Genomic DNA, 18,925 nt, shown 5'->3' on the forward strand with positions numbered 1-18,925 from the left:
TTTGACAAAGAACTGCTATCTACTCAGTTTCACTACATAGCTGCTGTTTATTTGCTATTGTTACCTTAATATTTTCTTGAATACAGTAGCAACTTAAAAAAAATATATTTTATGTCAATAATTACTGAATCCTTTTTATACCACATTTCTACTTGTCCCAGTAACAAACGTCGGTTATTTCCATGTAGATAACAGAACAGAGCCCTTTTGGGTGATTATTTAGGGCAAGTAAAACTAAAGCAAAGGTTGCTTGGAAGTGGCAATGTCTGGTTACCCACAATAAAATCTTTAATATTTACGAAACATTTATTTTAATCCAGAGCCGTATTACAAGGAATTTTGGCACTTTAACACTACTAAAATTGAAACCCATAAAAGTTACACATATATTTTTAACAAGATAATTATTTTCTTTTTTTCTTTTAAATCAGATGCATTGCTCGTACAATAACGAATAAAGAGAAAACATGCCTCAAATCCACGCCATTTATCTCAAACTTTGTTTGGTCGGTTGATTTGGGGGGAAGGGACCAAACAGCGAGGTCATCGGTCCCATCCGATTAGGGAAGGATGGGGAAGGAAGTCGACCGTGCCCTTTCAAAGGAACCCTCTCGGGATTTGCCTGAATCGATTTAGAGAAATCACGGAAAACCTAATTCAGGATCTCCGAACGTGGGTTTGAACCGTCGTCCTCCCGAATGCGAGTCCCGTGTGCTAACCACTGCACCACCTCGCTCGATTGAAACTTTACCTGACTCGAATTTACATGTACTGAATTTAAAGGCCAGGGTAATCTGACGCAGTGTGGGGATTTATTACACGAGAAAATTTCAAAAGAAATCTTAATTGCTACATTACATTCAATCAGTATAAAAGAGGTACAAACAAAACTGCCAACGAGCTAAAATCTGACATGGTTAGAAACATGTTTTACTACAACAAAATCCTGTGATTTGAATAACTTTTAAAGGGAAAGCAATTAACTGAAGGCAGAATCAGTCTCTGCCCTGCGGAATAGAATGCAAGTTGCTTTTCGCCAGGACCACATAAATCGCCGTGTCTCCATTAAAGGCAACAGTAGCTTGCCAGTGATAAACAATGATGTGGACGGTTCTGCGTGCTACAACACACCAAAAATTCCAATTATAGACACACGGAAAACTGGTCTCTGTAACATAACAATTGAATACAATGAGATAACATCCAACAGCACTGTAATATTTTTAATTTTGTTCTTTTTTATTTTTATCATCTTTTTAATACCTTTTATTTTTTAATAAAAAATGACAATTGACTCCAGTTAGATTCGAACGCCCGCCCTTTACATTCGTAAACAGCCATCCCACCCACGTCTTTGTTTTTTTTTTCTTTTTGTTGGGCCTTCCCTCTCTCCTTATAGCCCTGGCCTTCATCGTCCAGGCTTCAGTGCCTTTGTTGTGTACGTGCATATCCTAATAAAAGATATTAATATGGAAATAAGAAATAAATAGGATTCAGTCGTACTTCCGACTTCATAAAGTATCAAAATTCCTTTAGTAAAGATAAATGGCGATCTGAATTTAAGCACGTACTACTCTTGGTTAAATAAAATGTTTTTCGAAGCCCATGAGGAAAAAAAAATCTTCCTTCTGGACATCATGGAGAAATTGGCTATAACTGAATGAAAAGAATTTTTTGTTCTTCTAGTCAAGTAGAAGCAATGTTTGTTGCTATAGGTTCATCTTCCAAATGACTGAAAATCATTCGTGTTTTTATTTATTTATTTGCTTTTAAGCAGGTGCTTTGGGCCATGTGCTTGTTCCTTATGTGTTCCCGACTTCTACTACTAGTGTCACACCTGTATCATTTTCTGAAACAGCTGCAGCATTGTAAGAGATTCTTCCATAGAGTCTGCTTTCACATAGCGTCGATTACCTATTAACTGGCGTAATGGAGAAACCTGTGGCGATTCCCTGATCATAATATGCAACATGTTGCCAAATGTTTTCCGATGATTGTCATCCTGTGCAATCCGAAAATATTCCCCTTCAATATAGGACAAATATTCGAAAAATGTGTCATCGCGGTTCTCAGTAATGTAGGTGACTGTATGGCCGATCATTCATAGTGCTGCATTTTGTTTCATAACTGGGTATCGCATGCGCTCAGGCCGCATCAGTTCATGAACGTCCAGATAGCGTGCATTCGTTCTAACAATGACTACTAGTCGTTGGCTGAGGAGGCTCCATATGTCTAAAGCTGCGCGGCAAGCAAATACGTGCGCGAGTGAGTCAACGTTCCCGCGTTTGTGCCAGGCAGCTATTGCACAAAAGTAGATTAGGTGCACTTTGACGGTCATGGAGATTTTGTCACTGATAATTAGATACCACCATGAGCGAACGCGTGAAGGCAGGAACGACTGGTGTATGTTTCGCCACAGTACTGTCCAGTTCACCTGTGGTTCCTTTTCTTCAATGGGGCTTGCACGTGCAGTCTTTGTCATGATTATATATTTTGTCTTGTTGATGAGCTGCGAGGTGCTTGTAACGCTGGCACGCACGTAACTACACTGAAGCGCCAAATAAACTGGTATAGGCATGCGTATTCAAATACAGAGAAATGCAAACAGGCAGAATACGGCGTTGCGGTCAGCAATGTCTATAAGACAAAAAATGTCTGGCACTGTTGTTAGATCGGTTACTGCTGCTACAATGCCAGATTATTAAGATTTAAGTGAGTTTGAACGTGATGTTATAGTCGGCCTCGGAGATGCTATGTCCGAGGTAGCTATGAAATGGGGAGTTCCCTGTACGACCATTTCAACCATTTCACGAGTGTACCGTGAATATCAGGAATCCGATAAAACATCAGATCTTCGACTTTGCTCCGGCCGAAGAAAGATCCTACAAGAACGTAACAGAAGTGCAACCCTTCCGCAAATTGCTGCAGATGTCAATGCTGGGCCATCAACAAGTGTCAGCGTGCAAACCATTCAACGAGACATCATCGATGTGGGCTTTCGGAGCCGAAGGCCCGCTGGTGTACCCTTCAGGACTGCACGACACAAAGCTTTACGCCTCGCCTGGGCCCATCAACACCGACATTGCACTGTTGATGTCTTGAAACATGTTGTCTGGTCAGGTGAATCAAGTTTCAAATTGTATTGAGAGGATGGACGTGTTCGGGTATGGAGACAACTTCATGGACCCATGGACCCTGCATGTCTGCAGGGGACTGTTCAAACTGGTGGAGCGTCTGTAATGATGTGAGGCGTGTGCTGTTGGAGTGATATGTGAGCCCTGATACATCTAGATACGACTCTGGCAGGTGACACGTACGTAAGCATCCTGTCTGATCATCTGCCTCCATTCACGTCCATTGCGCATTCCGACGGACTTGGGCAATTCCAGCAGGACGATGCGACACTACACACGCCCATAATTACGACAGAGTGGCTCCAGGGAAACTGTTCTGAGTTTAAACACTTTCGCTTGACACCAAACTCCCAGAACATTATTGAGCCTACCTGGGATGGCTTGCAACGTGCTGCTCAGAAGAGATCTCCACCGCCTGTTACTCTTACGGAATTATGGACAGCCTGCAGGATTCATGGTGTCAGTTTCATCCAGCACTAATTCAGACATTAGTCGAGTACATGCCACGTGGTGTTGCGCCCATTCTGCGTGCTCGCGGTTACCCTACACGATATTAGGCAGGTGTACCAGTTTCTTTGTTTTTTCAGTGTAAATTCAAGGAAGTAGTTTGGATGTGTTGGGTTTCCGGAGGAATCGTCACAAGGTGTATAGGTGGCGCTAGGACTGCGGAGAATGCCTGCGCCCTGACGCTGTATTTATTTTATCATTTCGTTGGTGAGGAGTGTTGTACACTTGTTCCGGACGCTGATTAGCCCAAGACCTCCCAGTGAGAGAGGCAGGGTGAGTGGCGCGAACTGTACTTTAAAGATGTTGCCACGTAGAAGAAACCAGCTGAACGTCCACTGAATATTCGCCGCCAATGCTGCAGGGCGCGGAAGTACTTGGGCCACGTAGTACATTTTGCTTGCTCTGGATACATGAAGTTTTTGCACCTGTTGCAGGAGGTTCAGGTGTTTACCGGAATGTGGTTTCCGTGTGGTCCTATTGAGGTTTAGGAGGCCAACCCAGTTCTTAGTTATCATGCGGTCGGGTGTGGCCTCCCAGTAGATGCCCAGAGAACGGTGTGAGGTCTGTTGCTCGGTCCGTGTCAGTTCAGGAGTTTCGCCAAAGCCTCCACGGAGAAATAGGTCGTTTTCCTGCTGCTGATCTGAACGCCAGACGTCTTCATGTGGGTTTTAAGTACGTCCTCCAGGGAGGTCAGGTCTTTTTGGGAGGACACAACAGCAGATACATCGTCTGCGTATGCTGTGTAGCAGACCTGTGTGAACTATCAGTCATCTCATACTGTGACATAGTAATGGTTCGGTGGCTATGGCGTACAAGGGCATCGACAGTGGGCATCCTCGGCGGACAGATCGACCAATACAGAGATATTCTGTGAGGTGACCATTGATTAAAATCAGTAAAAACTCATGACTCACATGGTCAACCGCTTTAGAAAAGTTTAAAAACACAATTGCTCCTTCAGTTCTGGTCGCTGCCGTGGAGCTTATCATGTCCCATGGTTCACATGCTGCAGTAAGGATGCTTCTAGAGGTATGGCACAATGTTGGTAGTTACCTAAAGTCTTTTCCAAGAGTGATTCCATACGAATGTTAGTCGCACGTGTAATGATTCTGAACTCTGTATTAACCAGCTTGACAGGCCGCAGGTTGCATATATGCGCGTTCTGGTCAGGTTTCGGCAGACAAACGACTTTCCCTTCCATCAGAGCGTAAAGTACTGGTACGCTTCACCACATGTCATTACCAATAGCTTGAAGCGACTATTTGAGTACATACCAACAGCATTCGTAGAATCCTGTTCTAAGGCCATCAGGCCCTGGCGACTTTTCCATAGCTGAGCGGAAGGTTGCTTCCTCAGTTTCGTCGATCGTAACTGGGACTATCCGCCTCTTGCATGTGTTATGTGTTCTTGGGTGATGGTTAGCACTACGTCGCACACCTGATCTTCGATATTTTATCTATCGTACAGGGTACTATAATACGCATGGGCACAGTCCATAATCCCCCGTTCGGTATCTACTCGCTGACCGGAGTCATTCACAACTTCAGTAATTAGCTGAAATTTTCATGTGCCGGCAAGGCGGAAAATATGAAGCAGCGATACGCTATCTTCGGCCGATGCGTCTTTTGATCATGACTGGAAGAAGGACCCAGAGAATTGCATTCGCCACATGTCAATGTTTTTAGTTTTAAAACACTTGAGCTTTGTATGCGATGCATCTTATACGACAGTAGTTGTTTGATAAAGGTCCCTGATACACTGACAATAACACTCAATGCTCGATTTTTGCTAGTGTCGTTTCCGCCAGGCGTACTGTTTGACTATTGACTGAAGCCTAGGTTTTGCATAGCGAATCCATCATTCAGATGCACTGCTCGTAAAATAACTTTTAAAGGGAAACCATGCCTCAAATCCATACCATTTATCTCTAACTTTAACTAACTCGAATTTACGTACACTGAATTTAAAGTCCAGGATGATCTGACGCGGTGCGAGGATTTAATTTAAAGTGAAATTTCCTTACAGCTACTCCGAAGTAGCCAGTTTTAAAACGACAGCGCTCTCACGATGAAATTTCAAAGCAAATCTTAATTGCTACTTTAAATTCAGTCAGTATAAAAAAGGAGCAAACAAAACCGCTAATGACCTAAAATCTGACATGGTTTGATGGATGTTTTCCTACACCAAAATTCTGTGATTTGAGTAACTTTTAAAGGGAAAGAAAATAATCAAAGGCAGAATCAGCCTCTGTGGAATAGAATGAAAGCTGCTTCTCGCCGGTACCACATCGATCTCCGTGCCTCAGTTAAAGGCAACAGCAGCTTAGGTCTCTGTACAATAGCAACTGAATACAATGAGATAACCTCCACCAGCACTTTAACTAGAACCTTCAGAACTAGTAAGCACAATCAAACACAGCCCTCTCAAACCTGGTCCTAAATTTAAACGTACTCTAACGGATCGTAGCCTGATGACAAACAAATGTGAGTTCAGCGTCCAGCTTAATTGTCCTTCAAGTTAACCACTAATCCGAACGGTTCACAGAGACGCGCAGCAGATAAGCAAACGCTAACACCAGTAGTACGTCACGACAACGTGTGCACGACCAAGAGTTAACAAGGAATCACTGACCAAAGCCGTTATAAACTTGAAACAGAAATCCTCACCAGAAGTAATGGCCGTGAGGTAGTGCCACCAGCGCTAATCCAAACCTCCCGTTTGAGAGCGCCCTTATACAACTGAAAGGATGGACTCCCGGACCCTCAGGATCGTCTCCAGCAGAAATTTTGCTTTGCAGAACCCCATAGCGAACGTATAAGTCCGGACTAAGAGATCATTGGCCATCAATATGTTGCCGTGTCGATCCATTCTCGTCCTGATACTCATAAGGGGACTGTACGTACGTACTTGTCCTCAACGATTTGATTCATGTTGACAGAGCACATGGAGCTTGGCTAGGACGTCAAGTTATGTAAAGAGGAAAGAGCAACTCGCAATCGTTTTCGATAAAAGGGGATGCTTATATATGCGTATATATACTATTGTGTGCTCACTTGTAGGCAAGGAGTCGATAGCTAAGTGATTAAGCGTTAAGTTTTATAGTCACAAGTTGTCTGGATCGAATCTCGCTGCTGGTGCTCTATTTTTCTGGTCCCACATAGCTCTGGCAATAAATTTATTGTCGCGCGGGATTAGCCGAGCGGTTTAAGGCGCTGCAGTCATGGACTGTGCGGCTGGTCCCGGCGGTGGTTCGAGTCCTCCCTCGGGCATGGGCGTGTGTGTTTGTCCTTAGGATAATTTAAGTAGTGTGTAAGCTTAGGGACTGATGACCTTAGCAGTTAAGTTCCATAAGATTTCACACACATTTTAATAGATTTATTACGACTCTCCAAGTTATCACTATTTAATGATTCATTTATTATTGCATAATTTTTATCCTAAAAAATAGAATAACAAAATATTTTTTTTAAAATACGTTAGAAATAAAAAAAGATGTACGAACATTTTGAATCAGATCAGATCAGTATGATCTTGTTGTAACACGTACGGCGCTCTGCAAAAATAAGGATGATACTGACTGTAGAAAAACGTAAAACAATAATTATTGTGTCACACAGTACACTTAATGAACGTCGAGTTTTTGCATGAACAAGGTTTTTTCAGTGTTTCTACAGTAAAACAAACTTGGTTACCGTTCACGAGCGGTTCTCGGTCATCACACAGTTCCGTGGCTTACCACACACACCTGATCATATCGCTGAATAATAGTGCAGACAACTGACGGTGTACGATTGATTGAATTTTTATCCAGTCTTCTCTCGAAGCTATCTCTTCATTGTGTTCGATGACGTTCGAGCGATTTTGTAGTCGCTTTATAAGGTTTTAAACCTTCCTGTAAAATAAACAAATCAGGGCTGCACCAACGGAGTTCATTTTGGAGGAATTACTTTAATACTGCACGTTGGCACCCACTCTCTATCTTGAAAACTTCCGTCATGCAATCCCGGGTTCCTCTGCCATCCTCATGAATCGAGGAGCAAAAGAAGTTGTTCTTCTCTCACGTACGGCTTCAAGACGTCAATTATAATTTTCCTGTAAGGTACGGTTCTGAGTCTGTTGGACTTTAAAGATATTATCATAACGTTTTTGTATTTGCGTGCCTACTCATCAGCAGGTTTTTGCATTCTTGATCCAAATGAATGGTCACTAACAAGCAGGCGAAGATCGTTGGTAGTAATTTTCCAGATAAGGTGACAACATATTGTACACTGTACGAATGTGACACCTTGCGCATATCCTTTCGCTGCACAATAACCAGCTTTGATCCTCATTCTGCGAGAGTTCATAAGTTGACTGGTACTGGTACCCAAGAAAAAACATTCACAAATTAGAATCATATTGTCTATAAAATTAGTATTGCAATTAAGGTAAATAAATCAGGTACTTTTATGTGTAATATCTGTTTGAACAGCGCTAATAACAAAATCCTGGTTGTATTTTGGTATATAGCCTCGAATATGCATTCAAAAGTTTGCAGCAGTGAAGCGCTTTCGTTCTCGGATACAAATCTTGTGATTTTCCTCTGACGAATCCGATGTCTTCGTTTGAAGAGCAAAACCCAGGAGTCAGAAGCTTGAAAATTTGGCCAGCAGCAGCAAGAGCCTATTGCTACATGTTTCTCGTAGGCACCTGTTGATTACAATCTCTAAATTCTATGAAACGATCCTAGGTCCACGAATCAGTCGTTTTAAGCTGTTCGTGTCTTTTTTCACCTTCTTTTGTATGTTCTTCTCATCTTTTCAAACCTTTCATCCTTTTGAGGCGTGAAGCTCCCCTTTTACCGAGACTGTTTTTCATTTATTTACCAACGTCCATAGAACATTACTACATGAATATTTTCCAGTACACGCTGAAGAGTCAAAGAAATTGGCACAGCTGCCTAATATCGTGTAGGGCCACGAGCACGCTCATGTGAGCTAACACGACGTTGCATGGGCTCGAATAATGTCTAAAGTAGTGCTGGAGGGCATTGACAGTTTGAATCCAGCAGGGAAGTCCTTAAATTCGTCAGAGTACCAGGGGGGGGGGGGGGATCTCTTCTGAACAGGGCGTTGCAAGGCATCCCAGATATGCTCAATAATGTTCATGTCTGTGAGTCCGGTGTCCATCGGAAGTGTTTAAACTCAGAAGAGTGTTCCTGGAGCCACTCGATAGCAATTCTGGACGTGTGGGGTGTCGCATTGTCCTGCCGAAATTGTCCAAGTTCGTCGGTATGCACAATCAAAATGAATGGATGCAAGTGATCAGTCAGGATGCTTACGTACGTGTCACCTGTCAGAGCCGCACCGTATCTAATCGTATCAGGGGTCCCATATCACTCCAACCGCACACGCCCCACACCATTACAGAGCTTCCACCAGCTTTAACAGTCCCCTGTTGACATGCAGGTTCCATAGATTCATGACATGTCCATCCGGTCGATACAATTTGAAACGAGACTCTTCCGAGCAGGCAAAATGTTTCCATCATCAACAGTCCAATGTCGGTGTTAAGGGGCCCAAGCGAAGCGTAAAGCTTGGTGTAGTGCAGTCATCAAGCCTACAAGAGTGTGCCTCCGGCTCCGAAAGCCCATATCGATAACGTTTCGTTGATAGCCCAGCATCGAAATCTGCAGCAATTTGCGAAAGGGTTGCACATCTGTCACGTTGAAAGATTCTTTTCAGTCATCATTGGTCCTGTTCTAGCAGGGTCTTTTTGCAGCCGCAGTGATGTCGGAGATTTGAAGTTCTAGCGGATTCCTGATAATCACGGTAGACTCGTACTGGAAAATCTCCACTTTATTGCTACCTCGGAGATGCTGTGTTCCGTCGCTCGTGCGCCGACTATAACACCACGTTCAAACTCAGTTAAATCTCGATAACCTGCCACTGTAACAGCAATAACTTATCTAACAACTGTGCCAGACAGTTGTTGTCTTATAGGCGTTGCCGACCACAGCGCCATACTTTGTCTATTTTGATATCTCTGTATTTGAATACGCATGCCTATACCAGTTTCTTTGGCGCTTTAGTGTATATTGAAATAACATTGTCCTTCCTCGTCTACCAATTGTATGTCAGGCGAATGAATTTAAGAAAAACAAATGAATGACAAAATTATTTAAAATTCTTTTCGGTGGAACTCCTGTTGTGTATCTTGAGACATAACCAACTGCAACCGCCGTTTTTCGCTAATGTGATGCATTAAGCTTGGGTTGCCGACGCGTGAAATCTTCAGCCGTGTTAACGACGTTTCTTTCCCGAGTGAGATTCATACGAAAAAGTGTCACTGTGGCAAACGTGCCTTAACGCTATGCTCATGGTGATCTGACTTTCTATGTTTCGAACGTTTCTACGATCAGTATCACCGAAATGAATGCACAAAATCTTCCTGGAGAATTCATATAGGAATCAAATGAAAGAATTAGTATAAGAATTGATACAAGAATGAAATATAAATATATATGATTTTAAAAAGATTTTAACCCATGAAAATACCATACACACATATATTATATAGTAAATGTATGAGACTTATTGTGAAAGCCGGTCGTACTTTTACAATTATATAATTGTCTTCTATCCTCTAGCTAGATAAGAAACATGCATGTAGTAATCTTCTATGGACACGGTTAGATAAACAAAAACAAAAAAAAACAAAAAACAACAAAAAGTAATCAGGTTTCAGACACAGGGCATAAACGTGAAAGGTAAAGACGCTAACCGCTTTGCCACCGTTTGGGGTGAGTTTATTGCGCGCTGAAAGGCATCTAAATTATGTCGAAAACTTCGACCATCGTTTTCTCAGAATGCGTGTTCGCTTATTTTGACTCTCTTCCATTGAGCGAAGTTTCTGGAAAACGTGATTATGGCACTTGTCGTACTCTCCTCGTAACTTCTGCAAACTACGTGTCTTAGAATGCGCCTATGGTATTTATCCCTCGGTCTACCTCTGCAGTTTTTACCCCCCTCCCCCTCCCTCTCTCTCTCTCTCTCTCTCTCTCTCTCTCGCTCTCTCGTCAATCGATCCGTTCTTTTACCTCAGTTTTTTGACGCAATTTCCTAATTTTGTGTATGGTTTCTTGTTACAAATAAGATTCGTGGGTGTTTTTAACTAATTGTGCATAATTTGACCGTCTGTGCTTGTTGAATATTTACTTTTCGTAATTAATCTACTTTTTCTAGGCTAATTGCTCCGCTTGGCCGTTGGTGCACTTATACCGTAAGCTGGGCTTAAACTGACAATCATGTGTATCGTTAATGACTCCTTCCCTTGCCAAACTGACTATTCCTTGATGTGTCAGGATGTGACCTACCCACCGATTTCTTCTTTTAGTCAAGTCATTTCTTTTTCCGCAATTCCAGTCGCCATGTTAGTTACTCGATCTAACCAAATAATCTTCAGCATTCTTCCGTAGCACCACATATCAAAAGCTTCTATTCTTCTCCTGTCTGAACTAATTACGACCGCGTTTCACTGCCGTATGAAGCTACAGCCAAGACAAATAACTGCAGATAAGTACTCCAAACACTTTAATTGGCGTTATACGTTAATAAAATCCATTTGTCTTCAGAAATGATTTTACTGCTATAGCCGGTATGGATTTTATATCCTCTCTACTTCAGGAATCACTAGTTATTTAGCCGTCCAAATAGAAATTGCTCACGTACTGCTTTTAGTGTCTCGTTTACAAACTTAATTGCCTCAACAACGCCTTATTTAAATCGAGTACAGTGGGTCACCCCTGTTTTATTTTTGTTGGTGTTCATCTTACAGCTTCTTTTCAAGATCCTACCCATTCCGTTCAACTTCACGAAATTACAGTGCACACTGCTAATCGTTTGTTGTTACTAAAGCGGCTGCGTGCCTAGGTGCCTACATATGTAAGGCGCAGATTCTGCTCTATTAGAAAGAAGAGGCCCAACGTCGCGGTATTACTTTTTCTGTATAATGCTCCAATGAACAGATGGAAAGAGCGAATTGCTGAAAGAGGTCCGTCTTTTCCGATTAAGCAACAGTCTGCGACGGCGTGTGGAGATAATGATCCGTTATGTGCAACGGTGCAACGACACATTACGATGAAAAACGTAGGCAACGATTTTAAATAAAGTAGCGCAGATATGAATATTTCCGTATAATCAGATGGAACACTTGCCACGTGAAACATACAGCAGGATAACACATCACTGCCTATCTCTCTCGGTGTGCGGAGAACGCCCTATGAGATAAATCAAAATAGTTTATTCGATTCGAGATATCACAAATTGCATTTCTATTTATTAACTACCTTATAACTAACGTCAAGGAAAGTCTTGACTCTTTCTGTACAGTTACTTCAAGCATGTTGCAGGAGATGAGGGTTACAATCAGATACAGACTGCAGATATTCTAAACGTCAAAGAAACTCACACGATACTTGTGTCAGTGCTTGTTCGATTTTAGTCGCACCTTTTCTCTCTGTATCTTTAATTTGTTCAAAATGGTTCAAATGGTTCTAAGCACTATGGGACTTAACATCTGAGATCATCAGTCCCCTATACTTTGAACTACTTAATCCTAACTAACCTAAGGACATCACACACATCCATGCACGAGGCAGGATTCGAACCTGCGACCGTAGCAGCAGCGTGGTTCCGGAGTGAAGCGCTTAGAGGCGCTCGGCCACAGTGGCCGGTCTTTAATTTGTGCTTTTACCAAATATTGAGAATTTCACGACAGAAGCTGATAGCGTGGTTCCGTAGTGAAGCGCCCAGAACCGCTCGGCCACAGCGGCCGGCATTTAATTTGTGCTTTTACCAAATTTTGAGAATTTCACGATAAAAGCTGATATTTGTGATTATGTCATGCAAATAATCCGTACACATTTTCGAGAATCTAGCTTCTTTTCCAGTAACATGGACATGTTAGTATCCAGTCTACAAATTTCTCGTCTTGGCTAATGCAGAGCTTTTATTGCGATCTCTGAATTCACTTATTTAATACAAAGAGAGAGAAAGAGATAGAGGAGAAAGAATGGTTGAGACTGTTTAAGCTGAAAAGAAAAATAGCTCTTTCAAGAAAAACCGTAAATCATCTGGCGAAAGATAGACGGAAGCAGACTGGTGTGCGTGGAAGATTATTGCTACGTGAGTAGATGCAGTGTCTACCAACTATCGCAGTTTCATCTGTCTTAATTAGGATGTCTCCGTGGTAATTAGTCCCTCATGTAGATTGAAAGTTGAGCTTCGGACGCAGCTTACAACGTCTAGTAGACAAGTAGTTCCAACTGCTTCTCTTATTTGCTTAGCCTAATGAGAAAAGGAATGGTGATAAAATGAATCCTTGTCTGACGCCTGTCAGAATCCTAAAGAAAGGAGTGATCCTATCTTCTGTTCTTATACAGCAGCTCGAGACTAGATACAGGTTTCTGAAAACATAAATCAGATGGTCATGGATTCCATATAAGCTCGCAATGTATACTGCCAAGTGCTTTTTTAAAATCAAAAAAGTTTAGGTGCAGTAGTCAGCTGAATTTTATTCATTGTTCTACTCCGTTTCGAGAAGGAATATTTGTTCAGAGATCTCCTACTTAGAAAGCCAGCCTTTTCTTCTCGTAGTCGACAGTCTGACGCTTCATGTATCCTTTTTAAAAACACGAGGCAAAATATTTTTCTTGCCTTCGAAAGAAGCGTGATACCTCTCCAATTTGAGCATTCAGTTAGATTTTCTTTCTTCTGTAGTTTAACAATTGTGACACGCCACCAGTCTTCTGGAACTTGCCTTCTTTGTCGACAGCTATTGCATAGTTTAGTAAGGTGATGAATTACGATGTGGAATCCAAAATTTTCGGGACTGGTGCTGCCATCTGGAAAGAAGGCGTAGTAGATCTTTGCACCGCTAGGTGGCAAGAGCTGCATATCTGATGAGTCAGTGTGCGGAGTGGCATTCAGCTGGGAAGACGTGTTCCGTGTCCACAGCGATTTCCGTAATACTCTGTGTTTGGTGTGGCGATTTTACAGCTTGTTGAAGTGTGCACAGTCCTTCGTCACACCGCATCTCATGATACAACCTTCTTGTCACGGATTATCACCGGCGACGACAGCTGGATTTACGGTTATGACCCAGAGACAAAGCAACAATCGTCCCAGTGGAAAAGCCTGGGCTCTCCAAGACCCAAAAGAGCGAAACAGGTGAAGAGCAAAGTGAAGAGCATGATCATCGTTTTCTTTGATACCAAGGGAATTGTGCATAAAGAATTCGTCCCATTCAAGGAAACAGTCAATTCCGCGTAGTCCGCAGCTCGTGGTCGTGCGGTAGCGTTCTCGCTTCCCGCGCCCGGGTTCCCGGGTTCGATTCCCGGCAGGGTCAGGGATTTTCTCTGCCTCGTGATGACTGGGTGTTGTGTGATGTCCATAGGTTAGTTAGGTTTATGTAGTTCTAAGTTCTAGAGGACTGATAACCATAGATGTTAAGTCCCATAGTGCTCAGCGCCATTAATTCCGCGTACTACTGTGACGTTTTGCGACGGCTTCGTGAAAACGTGTTGCGACGACGGCCCGAACTTTGGCTTCAAGGGAACTGGCTGCTGCATCACGACAACGCGCCCTGTCACACGCCCTTGCTCGCCAGGACCTTTTTGGCAAAAAACAACAAGGCGGTTATACCCCACCCACCGTACTCGACAGGTTTGGCACCTTGCGACTTCGCGCTATTCCCAAAACTGAAACTCAAGTTGAAACGCCGTCGGTTCGACACTCTAGAGAGCATTCAAAAAGCATCGCTTCGCTGGCGCTGATAAACATCCTCAAAGAACAGGACTTCCAGAAAACGTTTGACCAGTGGCAGAAGTGCTGGGACCAGTGTGTGTGTGCGGGAAGGAATTACTTCAAGGGTGATGGTGACCATTAGTCCAAAGGCAAGGTTTTCAACAGATGGCAGCACGAGTTCCGAAAATTTTGGATAGCACCTCGTAAGTCCTGACTGCCATATTTCACAATTTCAGGTGAGGTTTCACCCTGACCAGCTACTTTATTGTTTTCAACTGTTATGATTGCTACAAACCTCTGTTTTCGTGATGTCACCCGTTTTTACCATTAACTCTTGTATTTTGTATTATATTCTAAGCATTAAAGGTGTTGAGTTGGTTTAAGGTTCTGTTATGTGCTCAACCAATCGGGCAGGAAATTTATGTTTTATGAGCAGAAGTTTGCCATTTTAATCGTTTATGAGATCATTTGAAAACCTATGGGCTCCAATAAGTTCTCGAACGATAAGGTATACTGACCAAGCATCTCTTCGAGAGGCAGCATTTTGCGCGTCCTTACCTTTATGTTCAAACCACTTTTTTGCGGGCTCTAAATGCTTTTGACTCGACGATCTAACCCGGCATATTTTCGCGTATCAGTGTGAAGCTCTTCTTGATCTTTAGCTTGTTCATGCTGTTGCCTTACGATCTTTGTTTCATGCCATGTCCAGTCTTGAATCCGCCGCTCTTCCTATGATTCTCTACGTCGTCCAGTCGTCCCCTTGTTTACAGAATTTAAAACTGAGATCCTGACCAAGTCACGGAACATGGTAACGCAGACTTGCAAATATTCCGTCTCAGACCAAACGAGGTGACGCAGTGGTTACCACACTGGACTCGCATTCGGGAGGACGACGGTTCAATCCCGCGTCCGGCCATCCTGATTTAGGTTTTCCATGATTTCCCTAAATAGGCAAATGCCGGGATGGTTACTTTGAAAGGACACGGCCGATTTCCTTCCCCGTCCTTCCCTAACCCGATGAGACCAATGACCTCGCTGTCTGGTCTCCTCACCCAAAAATAACAACAGTTCCATCTCACTATAGGTCATTTTTCGCTACCAATACGTCGAACGGTATATTTTTAACTGTCATTTACTGCCGCCCCGCCACTAATACACCTGCATTATACTTTGTCACTCTCTCTCTCTCTCTCTCTCTCTCTCTCTCCCTACACACACACACACACACACACACACACACACACACACACACACACACACAAATACACACTTACGAACTTCTTCTTCTTAAATTTTTATCTGTGTAATGCCATCATTGTCCTAGAAATAAATTAAAAATATTCCAAAATATTCCCACTCCTCGGTTCAGACCAAGGCTTTCGGGAGGTCTTCCTAAGTTGTAAGACAAATGATGGAACTGTTAATCATCTCCCATGTATTCTCGACTGGGATCCCCTCCGTCATACTAATAGAGAACTTCTCAAATACCCGCTTGACTTCTCGAGGTAGAGAATGAGCAGCATATAAAAAAAAAAAAGCGCCCCCAGACGGATACACCACCATCAGGCACACTATGCAATATGCTGAGCAAATCATCCGCTTTACTCTCATACACGCACAAGAAGGTACAACACACACTAAACCTTCATATTTTTTGCTGACGTATTGTTCCAGAAACAAATTGAAAATACGTCCACTTCCCTCGTCTAACAAAGGACTGTGCGTCGATACTGTTGCTTGTAAAGAAAATACCGAAACCGGAAATGTATTCTGAAAAATTCTCATTTGGGTCCTCTTTACAGCTCCCCAGCTCTCTGGTATTTGACTGGAAAGAACCTCTGTAAACGCCCGAATATTGTACAGCACGTTCTGCTTTTCCGGGTAAGGAGTGTAGTGGATTTTTATTTAACTGTGTTCCGTAGAGTCTAATAGTTTTCAAAGACAATCACCGCTCAGAGCTGTCGCACCTTTGTGAGTTGTGTGCCGCGAAGCAACACATTCCACAACCTTATCGTAGCATCTATATGCACGTAAACTTGTACAGTGCTCCCTGAACGAGAAAAATGGCAAGCACCACTGTGGTTTACATTCGATATAGAACTATAGCGTCCACGGTGACTGGTTGGGTAAATCAGTTCAGAGATTGAAGGAATATTACCAAAGGAGGAAGGTCATAGTATTAGAGCCGAGATACTAGCTCAGTCGGAGAAGAAAGAGAAAAGAAAGGCATGGTACCAAGTTCCAAAATATTTTTGACCCCAAGTGATTTAGGAAAACCATGGAAAACATCGTTAATTGTCTTTTCCACTGTGTCATATCACAAGAGTTCTCTACTGTGACAGTGTCTCTGTATCACGTTTCCCAAAATGAACCCTCGCACGTTGACGTGGTACTGCTGAAAATAATGTGAATGCATTCGTTACAAAAACACGAGAATTTGATTTTTAATTGTAAAATTGTTTCATTAGATGTACACATTCAGAACCCATTTAGTTTTACTGAATTTTTATTTTCGCGGTTTGTTTATAAATTTTCGAAGTATTTTATATTTCAAACTTTTCATGATAGGATACATTGCTCAAACACGTATTTCAGTCTTATTGTCACTATTACGTAGAACCAAGAAATGGTGAGGTTATAAACTGCAATATTGTCTGGATGGTAGCCTACAATTGGGAATGTGACATCATTGAAACTGTAAATATTAATACTGTCATTTTCTCGAGCATGTGGTTATAAGGTACTGATGAGTTTCATTGCAGTCATACTTCCTGCAATCCGTGAGCGACTCATGTCATCTTTGGGGCTATTTACGCTCGCAAAATTAAAACAGTGTGAAGAACGTTATTAAAAAAAAGAGTAATTAGAATCTTAGGAACGTTCTGTAAGTCACATAGGAAAGACAATAAGAAAAATGGAATGAAAAAGCAAATATTCCGGCAGAAAAAGAAAAAAAACTGTAAACGGTCTACGTGCTGGATGATGCTGAAGTTGGTGATGATGAGAGGATTATTTAGGAGCACGATACTGGTGTCTTTACACGATGTGTGTACGACCATCAGCAGTATAACGGAAAGACGAGAATGAAAATTTTGTGCCGGAAGCGGGAATGGAACGCCCATCTCCCGCTTATAGCGAGCGGTCGCCTTCTGATTAGACTATCCGAGTACAAAAAATGGTTCAAATGGCTCTGAGCACTATGGGACTTAACATCTGAGGTCATCAGTCCCCTAGAACTCAGAACTACTTAAACATAACTAACCTAAGGACATCACACACATCCAGGCCCGAAGCAGGATTCGAACCTGCGACCGTAGTGGTCGCGCGGTTCCAGACTGTAGCGCCTAGAACCGCTCGGTCACCTCGGCCGGCTATCCGAGAACACTCTAGAACTAAGTGTCTGCAACCTGCACTCATACGTCCATCATGTACATTCCCGTACGGGAGAGACATATTAATAAACGAGTGCAGGTTGTAGACACGTGGTTGACGACATACAGAAGGGAGGTTTGGGTATGGCCTCGGAGAGGGTTCGCGTAGCCTAATGGTAAGGCGACCTCTTGCGATAAGCATGTGCATGTGTGTCCGAAGGAACATTGCATCTTAATTGTGAACAGCACATGCACTGTAATATCGTATTGGTGTCTTTAACGCTCAGACTTCAGTATGAAGTCTTGGGCTCCAAATGGTTGCAAGCATGCCAAAACCTCTTAGGTCTCACACACGCACTTGGCACTTGCATACGCAAATGCGCAGACACACACACACACACACACACACACACACACACACACACACTCCTCTCTCTCTCTCTCTCTCTCTCTCTCTCTCACACACACACACACACACACACATACACACACACACACACACTGCTTGTCTTATGTTGTTTCTTAAGAAACTGGCTTCAAAGGACACTTCTCAGTCTAAATGTATGGTATTACTATAGTAAGTACTTATAGCTGAAACACACTAAAATGTCCAACTTAAAAATTTAGGCTATAGTCTGGACAATTTACAAAATATTTAAACACGTAGGTTGTAACACATTCGTTTCTTGTCATTTAAAATAGAGTGCAGATGCCAATTTAAATTTATCAACGGCCTGTCGTTCGAATACAAAAAACAGTCAGTTAAAAGCTGATGTATTGAATTCCGTGCTCCACAATTTGGTGGTCCTCTTGCTGGAGTCTGTTGGAGGAGTCCGTTGGTTACCTCAGCCAAATTTCAGTGTATAACTTGTAGTTTCGTCCTCACCAGGTTCGCTGCACTATAAGTGTGCAGTGTGCAGTTTGGTAGGATGGTTTTAGGCTCGACGTGTTGTAGGTGTAAGTGTCGGGATTACCGACGGACTACGATCAACTTTGTCAAACTGCTAAATGAATTGCGGTACGACTTAAATAATACACTACATTTCGAATCATAACTAGTTGCAGGGATATCCATTAGTGGAAGATTTAGGTATCAGCAGAAAACGTGATTTTTTTTAAGAGTAACGAC

Source organism: Schistocerca americana, chromosome 2 (assembly GCF_021461395.2).
Source record: "Schistocerca americana isolate TAMUIC-IGC-003095 chromosome 2, iqSchAmer2.1, whole genome shotgun sequence".
In the NCBI taxonomy this organism is placed as follows: Eukaryota; Metazoa; Arthropoda; class Insecta; order Orthoptera; family Acrididae; genus Schistocerca; species Schistocerca americana.